This window comes from Cryptomeria japonica, unplaced genomic scaffold (genome assembly GCF_030272615.1).
Source record: "Cryptomeria japonica unplaced genomic scaffold, Sugi_1.0 HiC_scaffold_90, whole genome shotgun sequence".
NCBI lineage: Eukaryota > Viridiplantae > Streptophyta > Pinopsida > Cupressales > Cupressaceae > Cryptomeria > Cryptomeria japonica.
Window position 1 is genome coordinate 490,001 of NW_026728912.1, and position 12,979 is coordinate 502,979.

Below are 12,979 nucleotides of genomic sequence, written 5' to 3' on the forward strand. Positions count from 1 at the left end.
CTGGGCTGCGCACCAGGGCGGGCTCAAGATGGCACCCGCGTTCCTTTTTTTTCACTATCTTTCAAAACGGAAATTTTAAAATCTCATTTTTTTTTGCCTTTTTCTGGAAATTAGTGAAGGCAGCGCATCAAAGGTGCGCACCTCGCTGCCCACCACGGTGCGCAACGCCGGTGGGCACCCGGGAGTGCTTCGAAGTGTGCTCCAAGGTGCTGCGTGCACGTTGTCGGAGCCCGGTTTGCCCCGGGTGCGCACCTCGCGTGCACCTTCGTCGGGGTGGGCACCTTGGCTGGGTTTGCCCCGGCTGCGCTCCGAAGCGGGGTTATTGGAGCGCCGCCTCTTTTTTTGTCGGAGCGTTTGGTGGGGTTTCTCGCATTGGCTCTTCCGAGGCCCGGTTGCCACCCTGGCGCGCACGAAGTCGGAAGTAGGGTTAATTGCCCGGGTGCGCACCTTTGCCAGGGTGGGCACCTTACCTGGGCTGCGCACCAGGGCGGGCTCAAGATGGCACGCGCGTTCCGTTTTTTTCACTATCTTTCAAAACGGAAATTTTAAAATCTCCTTTTTTTTTTGCCTTTTCTGGAAATTAGTGAAGGCAGCGCATCAAAGGTGCGCACCTCGCTGCCCACCTTGGTGTGCTCTGAGGTGCGCACCCGGGAGCGCTACGAAGTGTGCTCCAAGGTGCGGCGTGCACGTTGTCGGAGCCCGGTTTGCCCCGGGTGCGCACCTCGCCTGCACCTTGGCCGGGGTGGGCACCTTGGCTGGGTTTGCCCAGGGTGCGCTCCGAAGCGGGGTTACTGGAGCGCCCCCTCTTTTTTTGTCAGAGCGTTTGGTGGGGTTTCTCGCATTGGCTCTTCCCAGGCCCGGTTGTTGGGTGCGCTCCCACCCTGGCGCGCGCGAAGTTGGAAGTTGGGTTAATTGCCCGGGCGCGCACCTTCGCCAGGGTGGGCACCTTGGTGCGCACACCTTGGCTGGGCTGCGCACCAGGGCGGGCTCAAGATGGCACCAGCATTCCCTTTTTCTCACTATCTTTCAAAACGGAAATTTTAAAATCTCGTTTTTTTTTTGCCTTTTATGGAAATTAGTGAAGGCATCGCATCAAAGGTGCGCACCTCGCTGCCCACCTTGGTGTGCTCCGAGGTGCCCACCACGGTGCGCAACGCCGGTGCGAACCCGGGAGCGCCCCGATGTGTGCTCCAAGGTGCGGCGTGCACGAAGTCGGACCCCGGTTTGCCCCGGGTGCGCACCTCGCGTGCACCTTGGTGCGCACACCTTGGCTGGGTTGCGCGGCCTGGTGGGCACCATGGTGCGCACCAAGGAGCGCTCCGAAGTGTGCTCCAAGGTGCGGCGTGCACGAAGTCGGAGCCCGGTTTGCCCCGGGTACGCACCTCGCGTGCACCTTCGCCGGGGTGGGCACCTCGGCTGGGTTGCGCGCCCTGGTGCGCACCAAGGAGCGCTCCGAAGTGTGCTCCAAGGTGCGGCGTGCACGAAGTCGGAGCCCGGTTTGCCCCGGGTGCGCACCTTCGCCGCGGTGCGCACCATGGCGTGCACGAAGTCGGAGCCCGGTTTGCCCCGGGTGCGCACCTCGCGTGCACCTTCGGCGGGGTTGCGCGCCCTGGTGGGCACCATGGTGCGCACCAAGGAGCGCTCCGAAGTGTGCTCCAAGGTGCGGCGTGCACGAAGTCGGAGCCCGGTTTGCCCCGGGTGCGCACCTCGCGTGCACCTTCGGCGGGGTTGCGCGCCCTGGTGGGCACCATGGTGCGCACCAAGGAGCGCTCCGAAGTGTGCTCCAAGGTGCGGCGTGCACGAAGTCGGAGCCCGGTTTGCCCCGGGTGCGCACCTCGCGTGCACCTTCGCCGCGGTGGGCACCATGGCGTGCACGAAGTCGGAGCCCGGTTTGCCCCGGGTGCGCACCTCGCGTGCACCTTCGCCGGGGTGGGCACCTCGGCTGGGTTGCGCGCCCTGGTGCGCACCAAGGAGCGCTCCGAAGTGTGCTCCAAGGTGCGGCGTGCACGAAGTCGGAGCCCGGTTTGCCCCGGGTGCGCACCTCGCGTGCACCTTCGCCAGGGTGGGCACCTCGGTGCGCACACCTTCTCAATGTTTTCTTGCCTTTTCTGGAAATTGGTGAAGGCAGCGCATCAAAGGTGCGCACCTCGGTGTGCTCCGAGGTGCGAACCCGAGAGCGCTCCGAGGTGCCCACGAAGTCGAAAGTCGGGTTAATTGCATTGTTTTCCCCGGGTGCGCTCCGAGGTGCGCAACATCGGCGCGCACCAAGGAGGGCTCCGAAGTGTGCTCCAAGGTGCGCACGATGGCGTGCACCTCTGGTGCGCACGATTCGGAGCTCGGTTTGACCGGGGTGCGCACACCTTGGCTGGGTTGCGCACCTTTTGTGCGCTCCAAGGTGCGCACGAAGTCGGAGCTCGGTTTGCCCCGGGTGCGCACCTTCGCCAGGGTGCGCACCTTGATGCGCACGCCTTGGCTGGGCTGCGCACCTTGGTGGGCGCCATGGTGCGCACCTTTCGTGCGCTCCAAGGTGCGCACGAAGTCGGAGCTCGGTTTGCCCCGGGTGCGCACCTTGGTGGGCGCCATGGTGCACTCCGAGGTGCCCAAGATTGGTGCGCACCAAGGAGCGCTCCGAAGTGCGCTCCAAGGTGCGCGCGAAGTCGAAAGTTGGGTTAATTGTCCGGTTTGCCTCGGGTGCGCACCTTGCGTGCACCTTCGCCAGGGTGGGCGCCTTGGTGCGCACACCTTGGCTGGGCTGCGCACACCTTGGCACCCGCGTTTCCTTCATTTTAAATTTTTTTTTTTTACAATCTCTCAAGTGGGAAATTCTATAATCTCAACTTTTTTTGCCTTTTCAGGAAACTTTTGAATGGAGCGCATCATTGGTGCGCTCCGAAGTGTGCTCCAAAGCTCTCTCCAGCTGCGTGCACCTGCCCCGGCCGCGCACCCGGCCCCGCCCAGCTTCGCTCACCTGTCCCGGGCGTCTGGTGCGGAACCTTAGAGTAAGAAACATCACCGTGCACCTTGGCCAACGTGCGCGACTCGACCGAGCGCGCACTGGCCGAGGTGCACACCGATTTCACCTGGGTGCGCGCGCAGCACCTCGGGCGCACCGGGGTGCGCGCACAACGCCCGGGTTGCACCGTGGCCTGTGTGCTCGGGGCGCCTCGGGTGCGCGCTCGGTGTCGCCCCCGCGCGCGCGGTAGTGCGGGCAGCGCACCCCGGCCCGGCCCGGCCCCGACGAGAACGCAAACGGGCAAAAGGTTTATTCAAATAGCATTGCGACGCCCGGCGAAAAACTAAAAAAGGGTGCAACACCGGGACTTCCCGGGAGGTCACCCATCCCAGTACTACTCCGGCCCAAGCGCGCTTAACTGCGGAGTTCTGATGGGATCCGGTGCACTAACGCTGGTATGATCGCACCCGTTATGAGCTTGTCGCAGTGTGTACTTAGCAAACCGCGACCCACGTGCGAATCCACCCCGGCCACCCACCCCCGTCGAGGTGCACACCCTCCCTCGCGAAGTGCGCCCCGTTCGCCAAGTGTGAGCCCTGCCCGGGTGCGCGCACCTTGCTAGGGCGTCGGGTGTGCACCCGGCCCGGCCTACGTGCGTGCACCTGGAGGGGGCGTCGTGTGCGTGCAGTGTCCCGTCTGCAACGCGGTGCCCACACACCACCTCGGGCGCAACGACCTGCGCTCACATGTGGGCCGAGTGCACCTTGGTGCATGTTCGGGGCGCCTCGGGTGCACGCTCGATCTTGCCCCGGTGCACCAAGGCGCTCGGTTTGCCCCGGGTGCGCACTTGGTGCAAGGTGGGCACCCAAAATAGGGATCAAGCACCAAAACACAAGTTTCGGGATGCAAAATGGGACCCAAGGACCACAAATGCGTTCCAAGACCCATGATGGGTCCACGAGAACAAAAATGTGTTCCGAGACTTAATAAACAAATATTGGGTTTTAGGAGAAGAAACATGCTCTGATGCCCAAAACGAGAATCGACCCCGAAAAGGCCACAGGCCAAAAGTGGGATGCGAGACAAAAAAAAATGGGACCCGAGGACCAAAATTGGGTTCCCAGGTCGAAGACAGGGCAACCGGACAAGAAACGACCTCTAAGGCTCGAAATGAGTCCCGGCGACTAAAACTTGACAAGAAGCACCCATCAGGCACCCAACTCGACACCCATGGGATGCCGACCCACCCGGGCTTCCACCTAGCACACCTTGGCACCCACCCACCCTCGCACCCAACCTCGCACCCAACTTAGCACCTTTGAACCCACATTGGCACTCACCCTGACCCTGGCACCTTGGAACCCACATTGGCACTCACCTTGACCCTGGCACCCACCTTTGCACTCACCTTGGGACCCACCCTGGCTCCCACCTCGGCACCCACCCAGACACCCACCTTGGTTCCTTGGCACCCACCTTGGATCCTTGGCACCCACCCCGACACCCACCTTGGCACGCAACTTGGCTACTTGCCACCCATCTTGGCTCCTTGACGCCCACCCCGACAACCACCCCGTGACCTACCCTGGCTAGGGTTGGTGCACACCCACCCTGGTGCCCACCTTGGCACCCACCCTATGACCCACCTTGGCACGCACCTTAGTACCCACCCCGTTACCCACCCTAGGACCCACCCCGTGACCCACCTTGGCCAGGGTGGGTGCCTTGGTGCGCACAACTTGCCTGGGCTGCACACCAGGGCGGGCTCAAGATGGCACCCGCGTTCCGTTTTTTTCACTATCTTTCAAAACGGAAATTTTAAAATCTCATTTTTTTCTTTTTTTTGCCTTTTCTGGAAATTAGTGAAGGCAGCGCATCAAAGGTGCGCAATGCTGGTGCGAACCCGGGAGCGCTCCGATGTGTGCTCCAAGGTGCGGCGTGCACGAAGTCCGAGCCCGGTTTGCCCCGGGTGCGCACCTCGCGTGCACCTTCGCCGGGGTGAGCACCTTGGCTGGGTTGCGCGCCCTGGTGCGTACCAAGGAGCGCTCTGAAGTGTGCTCCAAGGTGCGGCGTGCACGAAGTCGGAGCCCGGTTTGCCCCGGGTGTGCACCTCGGGTGCGCACCTCGCGTGCACCTTCGCTGCGGTGGGCACCTTGGCTGGGTTGCGCGCCTTGGTGGGCACCATGCAGTGCACGAAGTCGGAGCCCGGTTTGCCCCGGGCGCGCACCTCCGCCAGGGTGGGCACCTTGGTGCGCACAACTTGCCTGGGCTGCGCACCAGGAAGGGCTCAAGATGGCACCCGCGTTCCGTTTTTTTCACTATCTTTCAGAACGGAAATTTTAAAATATCGTTTTTTTTTTGCCTTTTCTGGAAATTAGTGAAGGCAGCGCATCAAAGGTGCGCAACGCTGGTGCGAACCTGGGAGCGCTCCGATGTGTGCTCCAAGGTGCGGCGTGCACAAAGTCGGAGCCCGGTTTGCCCCGGGTGCGCCCTGGTGGGCACCATGGTGCGCACCAAGGAGCGCTCCGAAGTGTGCTCCAAGGTGCGGCCTGCACGAAGTCGGAGCCCGGTTTGCCCCGGGTGTGCACCTCGGGTGGGCACCTTGGTGCGCATGCCTTGCCTGGGCTGCGCACCAGGGCGGGCTCAAGATGGCACCCGCGTTCCTTTTTTTTCACTATCTTTCAAAACGGAAATTTTAAAATCTCATTTTTTTTTGCCTTTTTCTGGAAATTAGTGAAGGCAGCGCATCAAAGGTGCGCACCTCGCTGCCCACCACGGTGCGCAACGCCGGTGGGCACCCGGGAGTGCTTCGAAGTGTGCTCCAAGGTGTTGCGTGCACGTTGTCGGAGCCCGGTTTGCCCCGGGTGCGCACCTCGCGTGCACCTTCGTCGGGGTGGGCACCTTGGCTTGGTTTGCCCCGGCTGCGCTCCGAAGCGGGGTTATTGGAGCGCCGCCTCTTTTTTTGTCGGAGCGTTTGGTGGGGTTTCTCGCATTGGCTCTTCCGAGGCCCGGTTGCCACCCTGGCGCGCACGAAGTCGGAAGTAGGGTTAATTGCCCGGGTGCGCACCTTTGCCAGGGTGGCACCTTACCTGGGCTGCGCACCAGGGCGGGCTCAAGATGGCACGCGCGTTCCGTTTTTTTCACTATCTTTCAAAACGGAAATTTTAAAATCTCCTTTTTTTTTTGCCTTTTCTGGAAATTAGTGAAGGCAGCGCATCAAAGGTGCGCACCTCGCTGCCCACCTTGGTGTGCTCTGAGGTGCGCACCCGGGAGCGCTACGAAGTGTGCTCCAAGGTGCGGCGTGCACGTTGTCGGAGCCCGGTTTGCCCCGGGTGCGCACCTCGCCTGCACCTTGGCCGGGGTGGGCACCTTGGCTGGGTTTGCCCAGGGTGCGCTCCGAAGCGGGGTTACTGGAGCGCCCCCTCTTTTTTTGTCAGAGAGTTTGGTGGGGTTTCTCGCATTGGCTCTTCCCAGGCCCGGTTGTTGGGTGCGCTCCCACCCTGGCGCGCGCGAAGTTGGAAGTTGGGTTAATTGCCCGGGCGCGCACCTTCGCCAGGGTGGGCACCTTGGTGCGCAAACCTTGGCTGGGCTGCGCACCAGGGCGGGCTCAAGATGGCACCAGCATTCCCTTTTTCTCACTATCTTTCAAAACGGAAATTTTAAAATCTCGTTTTTTTTTTGCCTTTTATGGAAATTAGTGAAGGCATCGCATCAAAGGTGCGCACCTCGCTGCCCACCTTGGTGTGCTCCGAGGTGCCCACCACGGTGCGCAACGCCGGTGCGAACCCGGGAGCGCCCCGATGTGTGCTCCAAGGTGCGGCGTGCACGAAGTCGGACCCCGGTTTGCCCCGGGTGCGCACCTCGCGTGCACCTTGGTGCGCACACCTTGGCTGGGTTGCGCGGCCTGGTGGGCACCATGGTGCGCACCAAGGAGCGCTCCGAAGTGTGCTCCAAGGTGCGGCGTGCACGAAGTCGGAGCCCGGTTTGCCCCGGGTGCGCACCTTCGCCGCGGTGGGCACCATGGCGTGCACGAAGTCGGAGCCCGGTTTGCCCCGGGTGCGCACCTCGCGTGCACCTTCGCCGGGGTGGGCACCTCGGCTGGGTTGCGCGCCCTGGTGCGCACCAAGGAGCGCTCTGAAGTGTGCTCCAAGGTGCGGCGTGCACGAAGTCGGAGCCCGGTTTGCCCCGGGTGTGCACCTCGCGTGCACCTTCGCTGCGGTGGGCACCTTGGCTGGGTTGCGCGCCTTGGTGGGCACCATGCAGTGCACGAAGTCGGAGCCCGGTTTGCCCCGGGCGCGCACCTCCGCCAGGGTGGGCACCTTGGTGCGCACAACTTGCCTGGGCTGCGCACCAGGAAGGGCTCAAGATGGCACCCGCGTTCCGTTTTTTTCACTATCTTTCAGAACGGAAATTTTAAAATATCGTTTTTTTTTGCCTTTTCTGGAAATTAGTGAAGGCAGCGCATCAAAGGTGCGCAACGCTGGTGCGAACCTGGGAGCGCTCCGATGTGTGCTCCAAGGTGCGGCGTGCACGAAGTCGGACCCCGGTTTGCCCCGGGTGCGCACCTCGCGTGCACCTTGGTGCGCACACCTTGGCTGGGTTGCGCGCCCTGGTGGGCACCATGGTGCGCACCAAGGAGCGCTCCGAAGTGTGCTCCAAGGTGCGGCGTGCACGAAGTCGGAGCCCGGTTTGCCCCGGGTGCGCACCTCGCGTGCACCTTCGCCGCGGTGGGCACCATGGCGTGCACGAAGTCGGAGCCCGGTTTGCCCCGGGTGCGCACCTCGCGTGCACCTTCGCCGGGGTGGGCACCTTGGTGTGCAGACCTTGGCTGGGTTGCGCGCCCTGGTGGGCACCATGGTGCGCACCAAGGAGCGCTCCGAAGTGTGCTCCAAGGTGCGGCCTGCACGAAGTCGGAGCCCGGTTTGCCCCGGGTGTGCACCTCGGGTGGGCACCTTGGTGCGCATGCCTTGCCTGGGCTGCGCACCAGGGCGGGCTCAAGATGGCACCCGCGTTCCTTTTTTTTCACTATCTTTCAAAACGGAAATTTTAAAATCTCATTTTTTTTTGCCTTTTTCTGGAAATTAGTGAAGGCAGCGCATCAAAGGTGCGCACCTCGCTGCCCACCACGGTGCGCAACGCCGGTGGGCACCCGGGAGTGCTTCGAAGTGTGCTCCAAGGTGCTGCGTGCACGTTGTCGGAGCCCGGTTTGCCCCGGGTGCGCACCTCGCGTGCACCTTCGTCGGGGTGGGCACCTTGGCTGGGTTTGCCCCGGCTGCGCTCCGAAGCGGGGTTATTGGAGCGCCGCCTCTTTTTTTGTCGGAGCGTTTGGTGGGGTTTCTCGCATTGGCTCTTCCGAGGCCCGGTTGCCACCCTGGCGCGCACGAAGTCGGAAGTAGGGTTAATTGCCCGGGTGCGCACCTTTGCCAGGGTGGGCACCTTACCTGGGCTGCGCACCAGGGCGGGCTCAAGATGGCACGCGCGTTCCGTTTTTTTCACTATCTTTCAAAACGGAAATTTTAAAATCTCCTTTTTTTTTTGCCTTTTCTGGAAATTAGTGAAGGCAGCGCATCAAAGGTGCGCACCTCGCTGCCCACCTTGGTGTGCTCTGAGGTGCGCACCCGGGAGCGCTACGAAGTGTGCTCCAAGGTGCGGCGTGCACGTTGTCGGAGCCCGGTTTGCCCCGGGTGCGCACCTCGCCTGCACCTTGGCCGGGGTGGGCACCTTGGCTGGGTTTGCCCAGGGTGCGCTCCGAAGCGGGGTTACTGGAGCGCCCCCTCTTTTTTTGTCAGAGCGTTTGGTGGGGTTTCTCGCATTGGCTCTTCCCAGGCCCGGTTGTTGGGTGCGCTCCCACCCTGGCGCGCGCGAAGTTGGAAGTTGGGTTAATTGCCCGGGCGCGCACCTTCGCCAGGGTGGGCACCTTGGTGCGCACACCTTGGCTGGGCTGCGCACCAGGGCGGGCTCAAGATGGCACCAGCATTCCCTTTTTCTCACTATCTTTCAAAACGGAAATTTTAAAATCTCGTTTTTTTTTTGCCTTTTATGGAAATTAGTGAAGGCATCGCATCAAAGGTGCGCACCTCGCTGCCCACCTTGGTGTGCTCCGAGGTGCCCACCACGGTGCGCAACGCCGGTGCGAACCCGGGAGCGCCCCGATGTGTGCTCCAAGGTGCGGCGTGCACGAAGTCGGACCCCGGTTTGCCCCGGGTGCGCACCTCGCGTGCACCTTGGTGCGCACACCTTGGCTGGGTTGCGCGGCCTGGTGGGCACCATGGTGCGCACCAAGGAGCGCTCCGAAGTGTGCTCCAAGGTGCGGCGTGCACGAAGTCGGAGCCCGGTTTGCCCCGGGTACGCACCTCGCGTGCACCTTCGCCGGGGTGGGCACCTCGGCTGGGTTGCGCGCCCTGGTGCGCACCAAGGAGCGCTCCGAAGTGTGCTCCAAGGTGCGGCGTGCACGAAGTCGGAGCCCGGTTTGCCCCGGGTGCGCACCTTCGCCGCGGTGCGCACCATGGCGTGCACGAAGTCGGAGCCCGGTTTGCCCCGGGTGCGCACCTCGCGTGCACCTTCGGCGGGGTTGCGCGCCCTGGTGGGCACCATGGTGCGCACCAAGGAGCGCTCCGAAGTGTGCTCCAAGGTGCGGCGTGCACGAAGTCGGAGCCCGGTTTGCCCCGGGTGCGCACCTCGCGTGCACCTTCGGCGGGGTTGCGCGCCCTGGTGGGCACCATGGTGCGCACCAAGGAGCGCTCCGAAGTGTGCTCCAAGGTGCGGCGTGCACGAAGTCGGAGCCCGGTTTGCCCCGGGTGCGCACCTCGCGTGCACCTTCGCCGCGGTGGGCACCATGGCGTGCACGAAGTCGGAGCCCGGTTTGCCCCGGGTGCGCACCTCGCGTGCACCTTCGCCGGGGTGGGCACCTCGGCTGGGTTGCGCGCCCTGGTGCGCACCAAGGAGCGCTCCGAAGTGTGCTCCAAGGTGCGGCGTGCACGAAGTCGGAGCCCGGTTTGCCCCGGGTGCGCACCTCGCGTGCACCTTCGCCAGGGTGGGCACCTCGGTGTGCTCCGAGGTGCGAACCCGAGAGCGCTCCGAGGTGCCCACGAAGTCGAAAGTCGGGTTAATTGCATTGTTTTCCCCGGGTGCGCTCCGAGGTGCGCAACATCGGCGCGCACCAAGGAGGGCTCCGAAGTGTGCTCCAAGGTGCGCACGATGGCGTGCACCTCTGGTGCGCACGATTCGGAGCTCGGTTTGACCGGGGTGCGCACACCTTGGCTGGGTTGCGCACCTTTTGTGCGCTCCAAGGTGCGCACGAAGTCGGAGCTCGGTTTGCCCCGGGTGCGCACCTTCGCCAGGGTGCGCACCTTGATGCGCACGCCTTGGCTGGGCTGCGCACCTTGGTGGGCGCCATGGTGCGCACCTTTCGTGCGCTCCAAGGTGCGCACGAAGTCGGAGCTCGGTTTGCCCCGGGTGCGCACCTTGGTGGGCGCCATGGTGCACTCCGAGGTGCCCAAGATTGGTGCGCACCAAGGAGCGCTCCGAAGTGCGCTCCAAGGTGCGCGCGAAGTCGAAAGTTGGGTTAATTGTCCGGTTTGCCTCGGGTGCGCACCTTGCGTGCACCTTCGCCAGGGTGGGCGCCTTGGTGCGCACACCTTGGCTGGGCTGCGCACACCTTGGCACCCGCGTTTCCTTCATTTTAAATTTTTTTTTTTTACAATCTCTCAAGTGGGAAATTCTATAATCTCAACTTTTTTTGCCTTTTCAGGAAACTTTTGAATGGAGCGCATCATTGGTGCGCTCCGAAGTGTGCTCCAAAGCTCTCTCCAGCTGCGTGCACCTGCCCCGGCCGCGCACCCGGCCCCGCCCAGCTTCGCTCACCTGTCCCGGGCGTCTGGTGCGGAACCTTAGAGTAAGAAACATCACCGTGCACCTTGGCCAACGTGCGCGACTCGACCGAGCGCGCACTGGCCGAGGTGCACACCGATTTCACCTGGGTGCGCGCGCAGCACCTCGGGCGCACCGGGGTGCGCGCACAACGCCCGGGTTGCACCGTGGCCTGTGTGCTCGGGGCGCCTCGGGTGCGCGCTCGGTGTCGCCCCCCGCGCGCGCGGTAGTGCGGGCAGCGCACCCCGGCCCGGCCCGGCCCCGACGAGAACGCAAACGGGCAAAAGGTTTATTCAAATAGCATTGCGACGCCCGGCGAAAAACTAAAAAAGGGTGCAACACCGGGACTTCCCGGGAGGTCACCCATCCCAGTACTACTCCGGCCCAAGCGCGCTTAACTGCGGAGTTCTGATGGGATCCGGTGCACTAACGCTGGTATGATCGCACCCGTTATGAGCTTGTCGCAGTGTGTACTTAGCAAACCGCGACCCACGTGCGAATCCACCCCGGCCACCCACCCCCGTCGAGGTGCACACCCTCCCTCGCGAAGTGCGCCCCGTTCGCCAAGTGTGAGCCCTGCCCGGGTGCGCGCACCTTGCTAGGGCGTCGGGTGTGCACCCGGCCCGGCCTACGTGCGTGCACCTGGAGGGGGCGTCGTGTGCGTGCAGTGTCCCGTCTGCAACGCGGTGCCCACACACCACCTCGGGCGCAACGACCTGCGCTCACATGTGGGCCGAGTGCACCTTGGTGCATGTTCGGGGCGCCTCGGGTGCACGCTCGATCTTGCCCCGGTGCACCAAGGCGCTCGGTTTGCCCCGGGTGCGCACTTGGTGCAAGGTGGGCACCCAAAATAGGGATCAAGCACCAAAACACAAGTTTCGGGATGCAAAATGGGACCCAAGGACCACAAATGCGTTCCAAGACCCATGATGGGTCCACGAGAACAAAAATGTGTTCCGAGACTTAATAAACAAATATTGGGTTTTAGGAGAAGAAACATGCTCTGATGCCCAAAACGAGAATCGACCCCGAAAAGGCCACAGGCCAAAAGTGGGATGCGAGACAAAAAAAAATGGGACCCGAGGACCAAAATTGGGTTCCCAGGTCGAAGACAGGGCAACCGGACAAGAAACGACCTCTAAGGCTCGAAATGAGTCCCGGCGACTAAAACTTGACAAGAAGCACCCATCAGGCACCCAACTCGACACCCATGGGATGCCGACCCACCCGGGCTTCCACCTAGCACACCTTGGCACCCACCCACCCTCGCACCCAACCTCGCACCCAACTTAGCACCTTTGAACCCACATTGGCACTCACCCTGACCCTGGCACCTTGGAACCCACATTGGCACTCACCTTGACCCTGGCACCCACCTTTGCACTCACCTTGGGACCCACCCTGGCTCCCACCTCGGCACCCACCCAGACACCCACCTTGGTTCCTTGGCACCCACCTTGGATCCTTGGCACCCACCCCGACACCCACCTTGGCACGCAACTTGGCTACTTGCCACCCATCTTGGCTCCTTGACGCCCACCCCGACAACCACCCCGTGACCTACCCTGGCTAGGGTTGGTGCACACCCACCCTGGTGCCCACCTTGGCACCCACCCTATGACCCACCTTGGCACGCACCTTAGTACCCACCCCGTTACCCACCCTAGGACCCACCCCGTGACCCACCTTGGCCAGGGTGGGTGCCTTGGTGCGCACAACTTGCCTGGGCTGCACACCAGGGCGGGCTCAAGATGGCACCACGCGTTCCGTTTTTTTCACTATCTTTCAAAACGGAAATTTTAAAATCTCATTTTTTTCTTTTTTTTGCCTTTTCTGGAAATTAGTGAAGGCAGCGCATCAAAGGTGCGCAATGCTGGTGCGAACCCGGGAGCGCTCCGATGTGTGCTCCAAGGTGCGGCGTGCACGAAGTCCGAGCCCGGTTTGCCCCGGGTGCGCACCTCGCGTGCACCTTCGCCGGGGTGAGCACCTTGGCTGGGTTGCGCGCCCTGGTGCGTACCAAGGAGCGCTCTGAAGTGTGCTCCAAGGTGCGGCGTGCACGAAGTCGGAGCCCGGTTTGCCCCGGGTGTGCACCTCGGGTGCGCACCTCGCGTGCACCTTCGCTGCGGTGGGCACCTTGGCTGGGTTGCGCGCCTTGGT

General features: G+C 62.9%; 2 non-coding genes across 2 annotated transcripts; both read right to left on the reverse strand.

Annotated features, from left to right (window-relative positions):
- Nucleotides 1–3,303: 3,303 nt before the first annotated feature.
- On the reverse strand, nt 3,304–3,422 carry LOC131864698 (5S ribosomal RNA). Its single transcript, XR_009363462.1, has one exon. It is a non-coding gene; the product is annotated as a 5S ribosomal RNA (ribosomal RNA).
- Nucleotides 3,423–11,152: 7,730 nt separating this feature from the next.
- Nucleotides 11,153–11,271, reverse strand: LOC131864699 (5S ribosomal RNA). Its single transcript, XR_009363463.1, has one exon. It is a non-coding gene; the product is annotated as a 5S ribosomal RNA (ribosomal RNA).
- Between the last annotated feature and the right edge of the window lie 1,708 nt (nt 11,272–12,979).